The following is a 21,405-nucleotide window of genomic DNA, read 5'->3' on the forward strand; positions in this document are numbered from 1 at the left end:
TTCTCTTTTTTCCCTGAAATTCATATTTCCCAATTCTTAAAGCAGAGGAGCAAAAGCAGGTTTCAGGGGAGCACTGATTACAGCAACAGTATCCCTCAGGCCTCAGGAACTGTGGGGGGCAGTATACATTATTTCTTGTTCTTTTTCTTTCTAGTCATCTAAATATTTGGGACACATTACTCCTAAGGCTGCATTTGCACTGCTATTTGATACAAACAACATGTTCCAATAACCAGTGTAGAGAGGTTCCAGCTTTATCATCTTAAGTCCATTTTCTTACTTCTAGTACTAACATTTTTTTGAGAAGAAAAAGAGCCTCCATAAAGTTTGTTTCCCAAGGAAACAGGGTAACCTTAACACACCAATGACAACAGTTCTAGCTTATAGGTTTGCGTATGATAAATACAAAATGATAAATTAGTCTTAAAAATTAGTTTGGAATTGTTTTATAATCTAGATGATGGCGCAGCTACTAAATCAATGAAGCTTTTAAAAACATTTCTGTATTTGTGAAAGAAAAAGACAAATTGTTTTCTTAGTCTTGTATAGGACAAGAGGGTCTATAGTTGGCCTTAAGAGGGAGCACTTTAGGCAAGATATGAGAAAAGAAGAGGACCAGTGAAGAATAGCAGGAAAACCTGCCAACAGGAAAGGGAAGGAGTGAAAGTTGGAAGACAATGGAAGGAGACGAGAAAGTCTGTGTTACACAAACAGCCGAGAGAATCTTTGTTCAGTCCTGCAACTCAGTCTTACCAGCACAGGTACCTATGACAACAGCATCCCATCCACTCTTCAAGGAGCATTTTTTTTTTTTTTGGAGAGGTTTTCGCTATAAGGCGTGTGCACTCGCCAGACAGAGAGACATAGAGACAGAAAGTGAGAAATCACCCCCCAGGGGGGATGGTCACACCACAATCCCTTCTCCTCAGTTCTCCTCTCGGGATCTTGGGCACGCACGCACATGTGCCCGGTGTGAATTTTAAACCATCGGGTCCGGGACGTGAACCACGGTCGACTATGTGGGAGTCCAGCGACATAGCTATTATGCTAACTGCTGGTTCCCTCCAAGGAGCATTTTCACACTCACTGACTACTTCCTTCTGGGTTCATGGATAGTTTTTGAGGTCTTAGTTTTATGGAAATGTACTGGCACTGGCTCCTTTCAAGAGGTCGCCACTTCAGTTCCTCATTATTCCTCTGCTCCTGTCCTACTCTAAGACTCAGCTCTGTCCCAGGGAGCTCAATGCAGGACTGCCGCTGCCTTCTTAGAGGCCATCTTCTCCTGTGCTGCTGCTTGTCTTCATCAGCTTTTGGTTGTGTTGGGGTTTACAATGAAACAATGCTCAGCATGGACAGAGTTCATGTGATAACTTGACAATGCCACTTTATGACACAAATTATTTCTGACATGGAAGATGCTGGTATTTTCCAGCCACAAAGTTTCCTAATGTACCAGAGCCTAGATGAGCTTTAGGGCCAGATACACTGCTGTTTGCAGCCTCACAGCTCTGGTTAAAACAGAATGTGATGAGAATTCTTGATTCCTCACTTTCATTTGTGTAGGGCTTCCTGGATAAAGGTAGGTAGCATGGTGGTCATCAGGTACTGAAACCCACAGCACCTCCCTCCTAGGCCATGCCTTGGCCTGTTCAGCAGAGGCCAGCTCCTGCAGGTTGTATTCAGCTGTCTTTGAAAAAATGACTGAACTTGGCACTTACTGTGGTTCCAGTCTCATCTCCTTTAAGCTTTCTGGTTGTCCTGACTCTGGAAAGAAGAGATAGGCCTATGCACTGACCTACAAAGTCAACCTTTAATCTGTATGGTTTTCTACAGTGGGAATATTTCAGGGCCATCTGCTCTGTAGCTTCTTTTCCACATTTTCTGACATGGTACAGAAATCCTGTGATGCTGGTAAAGTTCCTGGAGCAACTGTCACACATGCACCTGAGCTTTTCTAGTCTCATTAGAACTATTTGGAGCCATTCCCTCTTGACTCATCTATTTTATTTCTGGCCTTCAAAATGGGTAAACTACTATGATTTGCTATGATGTAAAGTGTTATCCCTGCCAATGAACAAGTTGTTTCCCCCGAGTGATGGCAAGTTTTCCACCTATTTCTTTAAATCTCCTATTTTCTTTCTCCCCACTGTCTGGCAGGTAGCATAGGATTCTGCCTTTATCCATGATCCCTAAGTACTATTATTCCTCCAAACTGCCTGCTGCATAAACAGGTGGTTTCTTCTAAATACCTTGGCTGTTACTTTTTCCCAGAAAACTTATGCTTCTTCTGAGTAACTCTTATAGTCTTCATCTAAATGTCTGGATTTTCTTTTTCCCTTGGATGATCCTTCACCTGACCCTTCAACATAAGGAATAGCAGCTGGCTTCATCCTTCTCTTCTTCTTCCAGTAGATAGATTTCTGGAAGGATGCTAGAAAATCTCTCACTGGCTTACATGAGCCACTTAAGGAGTCATCATGAGAATAATGTATTGGAGGTGATTGTCTTTTATGAAGTACTGAGTCCTACTAACTGGGTATTGTGCTGAGTCTAAAACTAATCACTCCTCGAATCCTGAAAAACTCACCCAGGGCTTTGATTGGACCAACGCCCCTTCTGCTCTCCTTTGAGCTGTCTAGTGCAGTACTATAGTAGATGAGCCATTTAAAGTCAATCTCTTGTTTATTTACATCATTATGAAACATACCTTTTTAAGACAAATGGAAAGAATCATTTTATCTTGCAGCTTCAGAGTTGTGTACAATTTCTCTTACTGTTTTTTTCCCCCAAAGGTAAGATTATTGTTTTGCTCATTAGGGATGATATTTTCTGTGTTTTTGCTCCAAGCTAAATTTCTTGACTTTTTAATGTGGCTTATTTTACCTTTCCAGTTGTTTGAATTTTTAGGAAACTTATAGAAATGAAAAAACCTATTGTGGAAGCATAAAAGATTTTTACACAATGTAGAGAAACTAGATTCATTTTAAAAAGGCAAGAAAGAGTTCTTCATCAAGTTCCAAGTATAAGAACGCTTTCTCCATTCTGAAACTTATATTAAGAACATTTATAGACAGTTAATTTATGACCTTCAAATACCCCTTCTCTTATATTGTTAATTGAAGAATTCTAACCATATTTCATCTGTATCTCATCTCGTTTTTGTAAATAAAGTGTTTATTGCTATTCTAATGACAACTTATCTGGTGGTGTACAGTTCTTAGGACGGCTTGCCGGGAGAGGGACATCTCTGCAGTATCCTTAAGGTCATGGCATCCCAGGTTTTCTCACTAGGCTCTTTGGATGTATTTCAGTGTAGCCATTAGTAGTTAGGGCCTAGAAGCAGATTGCCCAATTTAAATCCTGGCTGTGCTGCCTATTAGCTGGTGAGTTTAAGCAGATCCTTGAGCCTACATGTGCTTCTTTTCCTCATCTGTAAAGTGCCAGTAATAATAATAATATTGTTAGGATTAGTAAATATATAAGCAAGTGCTTTTTAAAACATATGACACATAGTAAACATATAATAGATGTGCCTTATTATAATTACATGAGAATAATAAGTAATTTGGGAATCTGTTTATCAAAGAGAACAATGATACTAAAAGTCTGTCTTAGTCTGCTTGGGCTTCTATAATAAAATACCATAGATGGGGTAATTTAATAATAACAGAGATATATTAATCACAGCCCTGGAGACAGCCCAGTCCAGGGTTAAGGCACTGACAGAGTCAGTGTCTGACGGGTGCTTGTTCTCTGCTTAGTAGATGGCACCTTCTTGTATTCTCTCATGGCAGAAGGGGTTAGAAAGGCTCCTTCAGGCCTCTTTTGTAAGGGCACTAATAAAATAGGTCATCTCCTCGTGATTTATTTATCTTCCCCAGGCCTCCCCTCTAAATACCACCACGTTGGGCATTGGTTTCAACATGCTATATGGAGTGAATGGGTGCCGACATTAAGACCACAGCAGCCCTATTCTCCTCCAGAAAGCTTTGGGTGCTTTGGGAACATTGAGACCAGAGTAGCCATATGCTAAATAAGAGATCAGCATACTGGGCCTGGTAGGTGGCATAGGGTTAAGGTGCTGGACTCCCACATGGCTGACTACAGTTTGAGTCCTGGACCTTGAGACTTACTTTCTCACTTTCCCTTTCTCTCTCTCTGATCAAATTAAAAAATAATAATAACAAATAAAGTAAAATCAAATAATTATTTTAAAAGATTTGCATACTTTGGGGGACTATTGAAAAGCAAGATTATATTAAGAAAATGATTTTTAGAAGATGATTAACATAACATCATTATGTCTTCCAAGCTTGTATGAAAGAAAATCATGGCTAGGATATGGAGATATGGATTGAGAGCTGAGTTGTAACATCAATTATGAACTATTTTTATACATCTCTGCTCTAAAATATTATAGAAGCTTCTGGAATAAAATCTTTCTCTCTTATTCTGTGTCTATTCTATGTGATTTTCTCCTTAGTTATATCAGATGTTTTCTTAAAAGAGGGGATGGTTTTTAAATCCTATTATATGAAGATGAATTATTTTGCAGTAGACACAGATGTAGTGACTCTGCGGGGGTGGGGTGGGGGGAGATTTGGAGCCTACCAGGTGGTCTGGAGGAGAGGATGAAGAGGTAGAGCCAGAAAGATTTTTCTCAAGTGAAGGGCTAAGGAAATAGACGGGCTTCTTGATTGAAAGTTCAGAGTGGTAAGCAACCTCTGTGAGTGTCAAGAGAAAGGAGAGGAGGCATTCTGTGGTGGTATCGCCATATGACGTAACTGCCTCATAGAAGAGATGAAAGCTAGCCAGGATTGTATTTGTTGTAAACCTGGCAGTTTGGACTCCATGACTGAATGAATACAATAGTTTGTACCCTAAAACCTCATGTTCAGATCGAATAATCTTTGCATTTAAAACTATTGATTACAACTTTACAACATGGTTGATTCTCAAGATGGAGAAAAAACTGTGCTTTCCAGATTCTTTTCTGAAGGGGAGTTTAATCCTTTGCTGTATAAAAACAACACAGGCAAGTCAGAAACTTCTGTTGGCAATTTCCCTGGTGAAAACTTCTCACCTTGCTATTTTATGAAATATTTATAGTTCTGTAAATATACCATGGCACTTTGGAGTGAGAAAGGGACATGTTTAATTATAAAAGTCAGTGTGAGATGGCTGGCAGGTATATGCTGGTGAAGAAAAATGTCATAAAATGTGAAGAAATCTCCCCCATAGAATAGCATGCTTTGACTCTGATTATAAAATGCTCCCCCACTGTACATTTTTTGCACATATCTTCTACAGTGTAGAACCCACACTAAGAATATATAATGCCCTACCAGGATCTTGTCCCTTTGTGTCAGCTTTGGTTTGTATTTGGTATGATTTCTTATTTTGCAAAGTAACCTGAAACAACCAGACCGTTGGTGCTGCCACCATCAAAGAGAGAAAAACAAAAGAAATAAGAGTTACACAGTATAAGAAGGGGATTTTAAGAGACGATTTACTCCAGTAGTTTTTAAGCTACACTTTACCTTTCCTTCCTTCTTTGCCATTCTTATTCCCTCCTTCTTTCCATTTCCCCTCCTTTCCTCTCTCCCTCACTTCCTTTTCTCCCTTCCTCCTTCCTCCTTCTTTTTCTTCTTCTTCTTTTCAGATTTTGGCCATAGGGCACATGCACTCACCAGAGAGAGAAAAAGAGAGAGAGGGAAAGTGAGAAATCACACGGGGCTGGTCATGCCACAATCCCTTTTCTGTGAGTCTTCTTTCAGAATTTTTGGGCACACATGTACTTGTACTTGGTGTGTTTTTCAAGCCACCAGATCTGGGACATGATCTGCACAGTTAGCGATGTGGGAACCAGTGCCTTAACCACCTCATGACCTACTAGCCCCTCTTCCTTCTTTTTTAAAAACCCAGAACCATTTCTCCTGTGTGAAGTTTATGTGGAAACTTATAAGTTGACAAGATAAAGACTGCTTTGGTAAAAGCACGGATGAGGCAATGTTCAGAACTCTTCCTGGTTGTAGTTCTTGGGAGAATAATTTAAAAAGTACTAGACAAATTATGTTAAAAACAGAGACCCAGGTATTGACTTGCTGTAGTTTCCAATTCTGACTCCTTGCACAAATGTGAACATGGTGGTAATGAGGAAATCATTGGCATGAATTTTCAGTCTAGCCATTGAAGTTTTAAGTTCTCTTTTGTTTCTTACTTGTTTTTAAACTCTCTATAAGTTTGTATATGATAGTAAAATTATGTGGGTCAATTTTGTTACCTACTTTATAATTAAAAATAAGATTTTATATATGGTACACAGTTCTATCGTTGTAATAAATGGTGAGGGGAGGAGCCTGGTAGATTTAAATCAACTTTTTTTTTTTTTTAGAGGTTTTTGCTATAGGGCGTGTGCATTCGCCAGAAAGAGAGAGAGACAGAGAGACAGAAAGCAAAATCACCCCCCAGGGGGGATAGCCACGCCGCAATCCCTTTTCCTTCATTCTCCTCTCAGGATCTTGGGCACTCACGCACACGTGGCCAGCGTGAGTTTTAAGTCACCGGGTCCGGGACATGAACTGCAGTCGACTATGTGGGAGTCCAGTGACATAGCCATTATGCTAACTGCTGGCCCCTAAATCAACATATTTTAAGAAAGACTGTATACTTTCTGTTCTCTAAGACAAATAGTTATTCCACAAATGCAGAGCAAATATGTTTTTTACATTTATTTCTGTTTTTTTGGGAGCAAATGTGTTTTTAGTTTATAAATTAATGTCTCTCCAAATTAAAGAGTTCATTAAACTCTTGGAGAAGACTTAAATTTATTTAAACATGTTTTTATCACTTCTACACTGAAGCTATTTTCTATTTTTTTCTGTACCCTAAAGATGAACATCTACCTGAAATTAGAAGGACATTACATGTATATATAGCGACAATTACATTATCTTAAAATATCTGCATGCTCTAAAATGTCCTTCCTCTAGAGGGCAGTGCTTTACTTTTATATCACTAATACAGATAAATTTAAGAACAGCCTTTTAAGAGACTAGAAGTGGTTCATTCCATTCATTTTCTTTTAAAAAATACATTGTATAGTTGAGACATTTAACAAGACATAATTTTAACCAGAAAATATGCAAGATAATTAGAACTTCCATAAACTAATATTTAATTTGGATTTTAAAGGAAGATTTCTTTGGCTTTCCTTCTTTATTTTCTAAGAAAACAGAAAGAACTCGACCTATGCTCTAAATTTAGTTATAATTGAGTTCTCTTTTCTGAAAGATAAACTTTCTTTCTCCCTTTAAATAATTTTGATTTAAGGTTCCAGATTTGTCACTTGCTAAAAACAAAACAAAACAAACCCAAAAAGCCAACCAAAACAAGAACCAAAAACCCTAACCTGTCCTCTTTGGTTCTACTTTTCTCTCTCTCTCTTTTTTTAAAATGTTGACTGTTCCACCATTGCCATGGACTTTTTTTTTTCTTTCTTTTTTTTTTAATTTGGTTTTTCCACAGAGCAAATTGATTTGTTAAGAAAATAAAAGCTTTCGTTGTGCCTTGCAGCCCGTACTTTACTCCATGCTTCTTAAAAGCAAAAACAAGATATACTAATTAATGTGGTAGCAGAATTAGAAGACAGTCCCAAGATTTCTGGCTCTTGGCATACAAGCACACCTTCATCCATTTATCTTATTAAACACAAATCTAGGTACTGCTATAATGGGATTTTGCTGATGAATTAGAATCCCAAACAGTTAACTTTAAATTGGGGAGGTTATCTGTGTGAGCCTGACCTAATCCGCTGAGCTCTTTTAATTGGTATCTAGATTTCAGAGTCAGAAGTCAAGACAGATTTGAAATGTAAGAGGGATTCAGTTTGAAGAAAATTTGTCCTTATTAGTTCTGAGATGGAAGAGAACTAGTGGGGCCGGGACTGAGAATGACTGGGAGTGGTCCCAAGTTAACAACAGCCAGGAAAATGAGGACATTTGTCCTGTAGCCACAAGAAACTGAATCTCACTGAAACCGAATGAGTTTGGAAGTGGACCCCAACCTTCAGATGAGGATGAAACCCAAACAGCACCCTCATTTTGGCTTAGTGACATCCTGAACAAAGTACACAGTTAAGTCATGCCTAGACATTTGACCTACATAGCTTTAATTTAATAAATAGGTATTCTTTAAAGCCTCTAAGTTTGTTGGTATGCAGCAATAGAAAAGCAATGCAATAAGGGTGGGTAAATCCCTTTAATACTATGTTTAAAGATTTGACTTAGAAAGTAAAAGCTGTCATATGATCTGACACTGAGGCAATCATGTTCAACATTTGGAGATTTGCCATATCTTGTTACAAAGTGGTGGTTTCTTGACCAATATCCATGATTCTTTTTTTCCTTACAATATTCCCTACTGAGCTGACCTCATTCCTAGCTCCAGAGATAAGACTCAGATCAAGCCACCATAAGATAGAACATGTGACCTAAATTGGCCCAAACAGAATAAATATCTTGAGAATTTTGATGGGAATGTTGAGCTTGGTGATATGAATATTGAGGTTTATGGGTCCTGAAGATTAAAAGAAGAGCCAAGAATTTCTTAGAGGTTGTGTGGTGTCTAAAATTAAGTAATTCAGAGGAAGCAAAGTTAAGAATAGTTTACCTCAGTGCTGGATTAAGCTGTGTATGATTATAAATGCACTCCTTGACTGTTAAGTATATAATCCAATAAATCTCGTTTCATTAAAAAAAAAAAAACTAGAGTGAAGAGAGAACTCTCAGATTGGGAGAATATGTTTGCATACTATGCCTCAGATAAGGGATAACTGGAATACACAGGAAACTCAAGCAGCTCAATTGAAAAACAAATCAATCCAATTAAGATATGGGAAAATGAGCTGAATAGACAACTTTCCAAGGAAGACATATGAACAGCCAAAAAGCATATGAAAAAATGCTTAACATGCCTTATCATTAGGGAGATGCTAGTCAAAACCACATTGAGATGCCATTGAACCCCAGTCAGAATGGCTAAGATTAAAAAAATAAAGAATGATAAATGCTGATGAGGCTGTGGTGCAGGGGAACTCTCTTACACTGTTGGTGGGAATGTTAATTATACAACCACTATGGAGAACAATATAGAGATTCCTCAAAAACTTACAAATAGAATTACCATATGATCCAGCGATTCCACTCCTGGGTATCTACGCAAAAAACAGGAATATACTTAGTCAGAAAAATACTTGCACATCCTTGTTTATTACAATATTATTCACAAATGCTAAAACATGGAATCAACCCAGATGTCCTAGAACAGATGAATGGATTGAAAAAATGTGGCAGATGTACACCACTGAATACTACTCAGCCCTAAAAAACAATAATACTATGACATTTCATAAAACGTAGGTGAATATGAAAGATTTAATGCTGAGTGAAGCAAGCCAGACCATGAAAGAGAATCATTGTATGTCCTCACTTGATATATACTGCATGTCTGTACTCTATGCCAGAAACAGAAAGATTTGAAGGTATAAATGTCTGGAGAGGAACTATATATAGTAGAGACAGTGTGGCAGGAGGGTGAACAATGGGAGGGTGGTGGTGGGAGGGAGGGAATCAAGAGATAAAAAAGAAGCAAAACATCTAACAAACACAAAAATGGAAAATTATCTGTTGATAATGAATATAATAATATCTTTGGACCAATATACAGTGTATTTGTGTTAAGGAAATCCATTTTACATTTTGTAAAGACATACATTGATTGAATTTAAATATGAGAAAATAAAAAATTTGAAAAATAAACACAATATGTATATGAATAATACCAAATTTGTAAAAAAATGTTTAAGCTTTGCCTTCTCTATGTTAAATTCTAAATTAATGATTTGTGTTTCTTATAACCTATCTCATTTCTCTAAATCAAGAATTCATTAGTATTTTTTACTAATTTATGTTTCAACCAATGAAAATGCAAATTAATGTTAAAAAAATAAGTCTACTTATGTTAACTTTCTTGTATCTTGCCAATGTCCAAACTGATGCATTAGTCATTATCTTTCTGAGTTTCATGATACCTTTCTCCATCTTTTAACAATAGAGTATGTTTCAGATTAGTAAATACTCATCATCTGGATTTATTTCTTTTTGTCTTTGTCCAGTCTTTTAAACCTAGAGATAGAAATTGGTGAAAAAATTATAATAAAATTTTTTATTATTTACTGCTCTTACACTACAATCTGATTGGATAATCTAGGATGATGAATATTGTGACTTCCATAACATTCCTATCATGATGTATACTTAAAGAATATTGATTTATTATTGATTTTGTTTAAATTTTTTTTTTAGAAATTCTGTTAACAAAGTAGAACCCATTTTGTTTAAAGTTTTTGTTTCTAGCTAGTGAAAACATAAGCTATACAATTCTCATTAATTGCTATTATAATTGCTTATAATTCTGTTGACAGAAACATGTTGGAGTTAGTTGTGCATGAAAAAATAATTAATATTTGTCCCATGTAAAGATGAAAACAATTGGTTTGTGTCATTAAAATTAGTATTCAGTGTCTGCTTATAATAACAATCTTACTAGCAGAAGCAAATAGATATAAAATGTAATATTACAAGCACAAATAATCATTTTAAAGTTTTATTTATTTATTTATTTATTTATTTATATTTTAATAAATTTATGTTCATTCACTGTACATCAATACAGTATACAAGATGAGATTTTCCATCCAGCATACACTGTATATTGACTCAATCAAGGATATTATCACACATGTTATTGTCAACAAATTATTTTCCATTTCTTGTTTTTTATGTATTTTGCTTTTTAAATTTTCCCCCTTGAGTTCCTACTTCTCATCCTCTGCCATTTCCCACTCTCCTCCCATACTGTCTCTGGTATCTATAGTTGTTTTCCATACCTCCCTCCCCCCATTTTATTGATTTAATAAAGATCTTAATTAATCTAAATATTTTTAATAGCAAGTTCAGCTGATATATACATATTTGTGAACAGAGGTCTGACTTTAGGTATAAAACACAGTGAGTAGAATGAACATACTATAAAGTACCACCTAGCTGAGGCTATATACCTTACTGTAGCCATTAAATTGATATTTTTAAAATATACTTTTTAAGAAATGCAGTTTTATCTTTAATAAATCAAAATAAAAAAATGTTAAGAGAAATTTGCTTAAGACTCAAAGCCAGGAAACAGGTTAGAATTCTGTTCAAATAGTAGGAAGACGAACCTATCAATAGCTCAAAAGAAGTAAAAAATCCTTAAATCTGGAAAACAAAGGATAGGAAAAAATCAGCAATGTTTTAGTCAAAAGTAAAAACAATTCTATTTCACTAGTTCAGTCTCATGTAATTAATCTCTCTTCTATTGAATTTGCAGTGTTACTGTGGAGTGATCTTTTCATTTGAACTCTGGAAGTTAACATTCAACTCTGGACTTGTCCCTACCATTAGACTGGCCATTTTCTTGGTTGTTTTATACTCTTTGTGTCTGACTTTAGTTTTCCTGGTATAGCACTCCCTTTATCACTTCTTGGAGAGTTGGTCTGGTGTTGGTAAATTCTTTCTGGTTTTGTTTATCTGAGAATGTTTTTGTCTTTTTTTCCCATATGAAAGAAAATCTTGTTGGATATAGTATTCTTGGTTGATATTTTTTTCCACTTAACACTTTAAATATATTTTCCCATCCTTTTCTTGCTTGCATTGTTTCCAATGAGAGGTTTGATGTTAGCTTGATAGGATATCCTTTGAAAGTAACAACATTTCCCTCTTGCCTAATTTAGTATCTTGTCTCTGTGAGTTTGGACAATCTGGCTATGATGTGCCCTGGGGAAGATCTTGTGTTGCTTCTATATGGGGTCCTTTGTATTTCTTGGGTCTGGATATTTGAGTTTGGACAATTTTCTTCCAGGACTTTGTGAAATAGGTTATCAATACCCTTATTAGTTTCTTTACTGGGATACTGATTTTTAGGATTTTTGAACGTGTAGTGGTATCTACTATTATTAGTATGTTATTCTCTTTTATTTTGGGTTATTTTCTCAGTCTTTTTGGTGCATTTGTGTAGGTCAGAGGTTCCGTCTTCTATATCTGAGATTTGATCTACTGCATGATCTAATTTGCTTTTAATACTTTCAAGGGCGGTTTTAATTCCTGTATTAAAGCCTTCATTGCTAACAATTCTGTTTGATTCTTTTTTATGTTGTGTATCTCCTATTTCAGATTGTACAAGAACTTCCTTACCTCCTGGAACTTGTCTTTTTTCCTCCTGTATCTTCTGGAGTTCATTGTCTCTCTTCTTTTGCATCTCTGTTGGTTTTGTTACTATGAATATTTTAAATTCCTTATCTGACATTTTCATGAGTTCCTTTGTATTGTCTGGGAGGATGAGCAGTTATTCTTTTCCCTTGGGGGGGCGGGTATTTTCTTGGTTTCTCATATATCTTGTGTTTCTGCAGTGGTTTCTGGTCATCTGATGTTTTTGGAGTTATATTTGAGTATCCAGAGACATGCAGGAGGAGGTGACCTGCAATTTATAAACAGTACCATTTTTCTCCCTTTGTGCAGCAGATTCAGTGGAAATTGAGGATTAATCTGACCCTAAAAATATTCAGATATTTGGCTACTGTGCACCTAGATCTGTCTAGAAACTTAGTATGTGGAGGATGAGCATAAAAGTGAGAAAGGTAAAGAAAACAACCAAAAAAAGAGAGAGAGAAAACAAGAGAAAAGCAATAAAAAAATATTGTTTTGAGAAGTTTTTGCTATAGGGAGTGTGTGCTTTCCTGAAAGACAGAGAGAGACAGACAGAAAGTGAGAAATCATCTCCCAAGGGGGATGGCTATGCTGCAATTCCTTCTCCTCCATTCTCTTCTCAGGATCTTGGGCATGCACGCATACATGCTTGGTGTGAGTTTAAGCCACCAGGTCTGGGACTCGAACCGTGGTTGACTATATGGGATTCCAGTGACATAGCCATTATGCTAACTGCTGGTCCCCGAAAACGATATATACTTTTTAAAGCAAAAACTCAGTATAGAATATGTGATTGGATTGTCCTATGAGATGGAGAGAAAGGTAAGAATTAGCAAGATAAAAGAGCAGCAGAGCTAAGAAGTTTAAAAATTAAAAATAGAGATGGAGAGAGACAGCAGGAAAAAAATAGATTTCTCTAACCTGGCTCCTTGCTAGATCTTGGGGGCAGCAGGGTGAAGTTTGGGCAGAAGGTCTTCAGTGGTCCTAATCCCTGAAAGGGGCCTCTCAGAACTCAGATATAGATGGCTGGTGATTGGCTTGTCCTATGGGGGTGGAGGTGGGGGGAGTAGGTAAGAATTAGTAAAATAAAAGAGCGGCAGAGAGCTAAGAAGTTTAAAAATTCAAAAAAATTAAAAATAGAGTGAGAGAGACAGAGAGAATAAATAGGCTGTTCTAGCCTGGCTCTTCACTGGGGGGCAGGAGGGTGAAGTCTGGGCAGGGGGGCAGGAGGGTGAAGTCTGGGCAGGGAGTCTTCAGTGGTCTTCATCCCTGAAAGGGGCCACTCAAAGCTTAGATATGTATGGCTGGTGATTGGCTTGTCCTGGCTCTTCGCTAGATCTGGGGAACAGGAGAGTGAAGTCTGGGCAGAAGGTCTTCAATTGCCCTAATCTCTCATTTAAAAGTTCTTTGCCATGTGTGTATGTGTGTGTGAGTGTGTATGTGTGTAAATTTTGCCAGAGGGCAGGTGCACAGAGAGATGGGGGTGGGAGGAGTGAGAAAGCACCCCCCCCATGGGGGATGGTCATGCCAAGTTCCTTTTCCTTCATTTCTTCTTCCTTTTGGGATTTTGGGCATGCATGTACACATGCTTGGTGTGGTTTTCAAGCTGCTGAGTCTGGTCTGTGACTCTAACGGCTCTGTTCCCCATATGGGATCCAGCTGTCTTAACCATCGTGCCACTGGTTGGCCTGAAAAGATTTATATTTTTAAATGTATATGTGTATATCAAAACTTTATAGTTTTGTTTGCTTATTAGTTATTATTTATTTCCTTTTAAACTTTAAGTCCTTTTCTTCTGTTTGCAGGCAGTAATCTTCCCAGAATATAGTTGGAATAACAGACTCATTGGTCTTAAAGTTGTCCCAACTGAGCTAACTCTTCTCTGAGCTTATTTTAAGTATTAGTATCTTAGCAAGTTAGAGTTGACCTATAAACATCGTATGACAGAAAATTACTTTTATTGCTACAAATACCTATGAGTAACTTTTGGTTGAATAAGATATATATGTGATATTTTACTATGGCCAGAGAACAGGTAGTCACTGGCCAAGTTAATGGCCATATGATAATGATATGGAGGTTGTATTAATTTATTATGACTGCCATAGGAATGTAGTACACACTGAGTAGTTTGAACTGAACTACATTTCCTCATAGTTTTAGAGATTAAACTCCAAGATCAAGGAATCAGCAGAGTTGATTTCTTCTGAGGGTTTTTCTCTCTGGCTTACAGGTAACTATCTTTTCTTCCATAAGCTATAGAGACTGCCTTCATACAGTCTTCCTTCTGTGAGTGTCAGTGTCCTAATCTCGTCTTCTAAGGATACCAGTCATATTGGATTAGGGCTCACCCTAATGAACTCACTTACTTTGACTAAGTCTTTAGAAATCCTGTCTCTTAATATGGTCATATTCTGGGTAGTAGGGGTTAGATTTCAGCATATGAATTTTGGAGAGACACAATTCAACCCATAACAGATACATTTACTTCAAGTGTGTTATGAACCTAGCATGATATGGTGACTATGGGAATAGAAGGGAATAGACTAGTTAATAAAATGAAGAATCATTAAGATGGATCATTTGGAATGAAAGATGGGTGCATTAAAAAACATGATGGGAAAAAGGAGATACTGAAAAACCACCTTATTTTGGATAGGAAGATGTAGTTGAACTGTTAATTTTGAGGCAATGGCAAGAATTGAATATGTTCTATGGGAAAATGGTGGTGGGAGGCTTGCAATAAAGGGTCAAGGTTATGTCTAAATCCAGGCCTTCTGAACAAACTTACGCCTATTTCTTCTCATTTGACAGTGAGCATACAGGGATGTTCTGGTGTTTGATATATGCTCCTAGCCTGAAAAAGTGAGTAATCATGTTGAGAAAAATCTGGTGATTCTTCATATAAGTGATGATGACAAGGCAGAGTCTCTCACCTTTGGTGGAATCTTACTCGCATTGTATATTTTCATAAGAACTTGGGGGCATGACAACATGCTATGGCTTGACTATGCCCTTCATCTTCAAATTCATGTGTAGAACTTTTATGTGAAGAGATTAAGTAGGTGAATTTAATCTAACTATGATGTTGAAAGAAGGGACTTTTGAGAGGATATTAGAATTATGGTTATCAGAGTGGGGTCTCCATGCATGACTCCTGTTGGGTTTATAAGGAGAGGGGATGAGAGAAGAGAGACACATAGACATAAAGTTATGTGCTCCTGCCCTCCACCATGTTGTAATGCAGCCTGAAGACCGTCACCAGATATGGCCTTTGGACCTTGGACCTCCAAACTGTGAGCAGACTAAACCACTGGGTAATAAAATACCTGGAGTCATGTATTTTCTGTTACTACCAACAGAATTGACTAGAGCAGAAGGTATTCCTTTATCTGAGAATATACTGCATTGTTTCTTGTTTATATAGCTGCTTCTGTAAGTTTTCATATTCTTTGTCATTAAAAGATTTTAAATTTGTTAACTTTATCTATTAGCATATTTTAGTATTTCATAATCTCATGATAAGCCAAATAAGTTTGATCGTAGACCATACTGGGAAACATTCATTCAACAGACACTCACTGAGGATCAACGTGGTAACTTTTGCAAGAATGCACACTTTCTACTATATAAGGTGAAATGATAGGAATGTACAAGTTGATAATGGGACTGGGAAAAAAGCAATAAAAGAGAAAACTGAGCCCCATAGAAGAAGTGGTATGAAATCTTTTAGAACTGTTTATAAAAGTGGGAAAATATTTAGGAATATAGAACACCACCTAAACTAAGTAAATCATGAAATGCTGGCCAAAGGTGATTGAGATATGGATTTGACAATAAAGAAGTCACTGATGTCTTCACAGCAATACCTTCTTGTGTAGTAAGAATGAGAGAGATGGGGGGAGTGGCAGCTGGTATATTTTGAGATGGACAGGTGTTGTGATTAGGTAAAAAAGGTTCACATTTACCGTTCCCAAAATTTATCACCATCTTAAGTTTCACAGTGTAACACACTAGTTTGTTATCTACAGTTTACCAAACTTTTTGAACTGTCCTTAGATTCCAATAAACTACAGCTCACATTTTAAATAATATATAATGATCTAATTGTGATCAAGCCAAAAAAGGCCATTGTGCTTTTGTGGTTACCTCAAAATTCAGTACTTGGGTAATCAGAACATGTAAGTCTTTTTAGTCTCAATCTGTGTCTCATTTTTTTTTTTAATTTTTTTTTTTTTTGGCTTAAAGCCTTATTTGTATCTGTTTCCAGGACCTTGGGGCCAAACATTTAATCCATGTTTATTCCCATGAATAAGAAGCAGTATAAATTTTATGGTAGAATCAGTTCAGATGGAAAGTAAGAGTCAGGTATGACATTACTCCCCAGAGAGTGGTGATGTCAAACCAAGGTCTGCAGGGAGGAAAGGCGTCTGTGCTAAGACTTTTCTACTGTGGAGATGGCTTTCTCCTGCTGGGGAAGGTGCTGGAGGATTTGGCTACATGGCACCCCCCTTTTTTTTTCTTAGTGAGAACAGATAACCTCTTCTTAGAGACTGTTTTTAAAAATTAATATTTGATTCTGTTTTACAATAAAGTGTTTTCAGTGGAATTATTTCCTTTTAATATTTGCTTTTATATTTTAGACATTCATTCCACAATTATTTGTGAAAGAGATTGTTTTTAAAAATTAATACTTGATTCTGTTTTACAAAAAAGCATTTTCAATCGAATTATTTTCTTTTAATGTTTACTTTTATATTTTAGACTTTAATTCCACAATTATCTGTGAAATGTGCCAAGCACTGCTCTGTGTGCTTGGTGAACAATAAAAGAACAACTCTGCCAGAGTGGAGCTTACATTCTAGTAGGGGAGACAAATAATAATCTATAATATAATAATATTATATTGAACATAATATAGTTATGTTAACTAGTTAATACCTAATTACTTTAATATTGTATATAGTATAATAAATAAGAAAACAATATAGTCTATCAGAAGATAATATCACCTTCTGTTCTCACAAAAAGGTACACTTTAGAGTTTTTGATAGTTTTTTGGAAGACAATGTTAGCAAACAAAATATAGTGTATAGATTTAACAACCAACTTTAAAACCATGAATGAGTAAAACCTTATGATGTTTTTAATATTTATATTTACTTTCTATTAGTAATTGGTTTTCAAATCCAATAATTTCCTTCCAAGCCAGGTAGCTTGCATCCATTTGCTTGTCTTTTTAATCACCAAATCATTTGCCCAACCTACTGGTTATCCTGCACCCATGTTTTATATGATCCTTGAAGTTTTCATTCCTCCTAGAAGGCTCAGGGCACTTTTGAACCCTCACCAGGGCACAATTCACCCTTCCCCTGACAAGAGATGAAACAGATAAAGTGCCTTTGTTTTTCCTGGAGTCACGATACTGCAGAGCCTTTGCTATTATGCCCTAGGAGAAAATTGTTGCCTCTTACAACAAGGTATGGGAAAGGAAACAAGTATAGTTTTACTCAAGTCTTAATTTCTCTTTCTCTGGAATCTATGTGTGCTTGCTGTTTTGAAATATTTATGTTAGAGAAAATTAAAAACATGATTCTTAGTGTCCTGATTGGAAAAACAAGTGGGTAAAAATTTACAGTCTTCTAATTCCATAAAGCTGAAATCCTTGGAGACAGATGGATTTTGGAATTTAGCATTTTTCAGCTCTTATAAAGGTAACCCACTTGCTTATACTATATATACACACATGCATACACACACACACACATGCATAATTTTGCAATGCTCTTTATTTATAATTTCTAGCCTTAATTCTTGGCCTTTAAGACTGTTATTGGTTGTTTATTAACTTTATTTACTTGAGGTTGTTTTTTTTTTTTCTTGAGAGGTTTCTGCTATAGGGCTTATGTGCTCACCAGAAAGAGAGACAGAAAGTGAGAAATTACCCCCAGGGGGGATGGCCATGCCACAATCCCTTCTCCTGCATTCTCCTCTCAGGATCTTGGGCACGTGCACACACATGCACCCGATGTGAGTTTAAGTCACCAGGTCCGGAACTCTAATCGCTGTCGACTACATGAAAGTCAAGCGACATAACCATTATGCCAACTGCTGGTCCCCCAGAGGTTGCTATTCTTAAGATGCATATTTTAGCAAACCGAATTCTATTTTATTACTGGATAAAGAGTTTTTACACTTCCTAAACAAATACTGAAAAAACTCAGTATTGCTAGAATGTGTAAAATGGCATTTTTGAGAGTACATTTTATATATATATATACACATACACACACACACACACACACACACACACATAGTCAGTTTATTTTTAAATAGCCTAGAAGACTTAGCTCTTAGGTATAATAAGTTAAATGGGTGAAGTAGGAAAAATCAGTTATTAATTTAATAGTTATCTACTTTGTTAACTAAAGAGTACATATACTGGGTTGTCTGGAAAGTCTTGACACATTTTTTTGTATTGAAAAACATGGAAAAACTAATGCATGACTTTCCTGACAACCTAATAGTTTTAATAAACAATAAAAAATATAATTTTTTCAAGATTAGATTTCTTTTAATAAAAAGTGAAGGTACCTATTTATTTATTTATTTCTCTTTAGAACGCTTGTGTAGTTAAAAGTAAAAAATCATGTGTACAGACAACTTTGGGAGCACTAGAAATTTTTTACATTAGAAGTCTACAAGGATATGTTCTTATTTACTTAGTGTTTGGATCCTTGGTATGGACTACTGCTAATTCTAATTACTGTTGTTCATGTTTGCTAATGAACTCTGATTATCAGTCAGAGAAAAATATCTCTAAAGTCTAGAAGTCTAAGTATTTTAATTAAAGTCTCAGATGTTGCCTTATACAAGTTTATATCTAGGAAAAATTTTCAAAAAGTGTATTTTCCACTAAGATTTTTATACATTTGAAATAGTTAAACAAAATAATGTGACCTATCACATTTTTTTCATCTTAATTTAGGGACAAAAGAGGAATGCTCCTCTGGAGGATGCAAGCATATACCGAGTATTTTCTTGTTCTTCATCAAGTGTACAGTTCAGTGTTCGGTCACCTGTATCTGTCAGTTTCACACATGTAAGGCAGTTCTCAGCATCCATCATTCTTCTCTAAAACTCACACGGAGGCTTCAGACGTTGTCTGGCTCATTATTTCCCAAGGAAGGTCAAGCCCTTTACTGTTAGACCGGAACCCTTCGCTAATTAGAGCCATTGCTTTGTCACTGAACGTGCCATGCCTGTGAGGCCTCCTGCTGTGATCAGGGGCACGTTGCTCACTCACATAAGTGTCCAGTGACCTCAGATCATTGAGGAAGAGTGCCTGCTGTTTTCTATGTGACAAGTTCTTAGCTTGCTAAAATCCTACTTCCCTTTATCAGACTTTCAATAGAATTGATTGGATGAGATATTCACCAATTCATCAAGAAGATTTTGCTTAATACTACCGTATTTATCCTCTTAAATTTTAGTAAAGCTGAATTCATACTAATGAAAGCAATAATTTCATTTTATTTTTATTTTTTAATTTGCTAGATGGTGCACGCACTTGTCACAGATAGATGGGGATGGGGAGAAAAAGTGACAAAGCACTCCCTATGGTAGATGGTCATGCCTCAATTCCTTCTTCTTTTCTCCCTCTTTTCAGGATTTTGGGCATGAACACACAGTGCCTGATGTGTTTTTCAAGCCGCTGAGTTTGGGACTCAAACTGTGCGGTCAACCATGTGAAATCCAGTGCCTTAACCACCATGTCACTGGCTGGCTAGAAGACAATACTTTCAAAAGTGGAATGCAGTAACATTTATTTTAAAATTAATGTGTCAGTATATCTGTTACATAGTACTTAATTTTTGGTTAAAATTATATTTTCTTCTTTTCAAAGAGGTTAATTTTTTTTAAAAAAATTAATGAATAAGGAAGGATAGCATAGTTTTTTTTAATGGTTATCTTTTATTTATATTTATTCACTATATATCTTTATAGCATACAAAATGTTTTTTTTTTTTTTTTTCCAGTGTGAGTACAGTACATATAAGTCAAGTCATGGATATTATCATTGACATTATCATCAACAGCTAACTTTTCATATTTGTTTCTATTAAATATTTCCCCCCCATTCTCCCCCATGCTCCCCCAGCTAGCCACCCCCTCCTAGTTCTACTATCTTCAGTAACCCTTCTTGTTATTACACCTTCTAGTCTTCCAGTTTTTGCCATAGAGTGGAGATAATATTCAGTATATATTAAGCAGGGGTATACAAATTCTGTCATTCATAGTCTGACTTGCTTCATTTAGCATTAGATCTTTCTCTTTTTTTTCTTTTTATTTTATACATTCAATCACTGTACATCACAAAAACTTGTAAAGTGATTTTCCAAGCATGACTATATGGCACACCAGTCCAGTCAAAGATATTATACACATACATTTATGGTCTCCAGTATCCACAACCCTTCTCCATGCTTCTATATCCTCCAGTCTTTCAGTTTCTGCCATAGAGTGTGAATATTCATATTCATCCTCTTTGTACCAAATATCAGTATCTCTTTGTTCTTTATGGCTGAATAGTATTCCATATTGTATATGTGCCACATTTTTTCAATCAATTCATCTGTTTTTGGACTTTGGGTTGATTCCAAGTCTTAGCATTGGTCAGTAATGCTGCTATGAACATTGATGTGCAAGTGTTTTTCCCACTGAGTGTTTTTCCTATCCTTTGGGTGTATGCTCAGGAGTGGAATTACTGGGTCATTTAATAGTTCTATTTGTACATTTCTGAGGAGCCTTCATATTGTTCACCACAGTGACTGTACTAATTTAAATTCCCACCAACAGTGTTGGAGGGTTCCCTTTTCACCAGAACCTCTCCAACATTTATCATTTTTTTAAATATTAGCCATTCAGATTGGGGTTAAGTGGTATGTTATTATAGTTTTGATTTGCATTTACCTTGTGAGAAGAAACATTGAACATTTCTTTTTTCATATGCTTGTTTTGGCTATTCATAGGTCTTTCTTTGAGAGTTGTCTATTCAGTTAATTTTCCCATCTTTTAATTGGATTGATTTTTGTCTTTGTTT

General features: G+C 36.2%; 1 pseudogene; it reads right to left on the reverse strand.

Moving 5' to 3' along the window:
• Positions 1 to 1,083: 1,083 nt before the first annotated feature.
• On the reverse strand, positions 1,084 to 19,427 carry LOC102484344 (zinc finger protein 512-like; annotated as a pseudogene).
• Between the last annotated feature and the right edge of the window lie 1,978 nt (positions 19,428 to 21,405).

This window comes from Tupaia chinensis, unplaced genomic scaffold (genome assembly GCF_000334495.1).
Source record: "Tupaia chinensis unplaced genomic scaffold, TupChi_1.0 Scaffold147554_1, whole genome shotgun sequence".
NCBI lineage: Eukaryota > Metazoa > Chordata > Mammalia > Scandentia > Tupaiidae > Tupaia > Tupaia belangeri.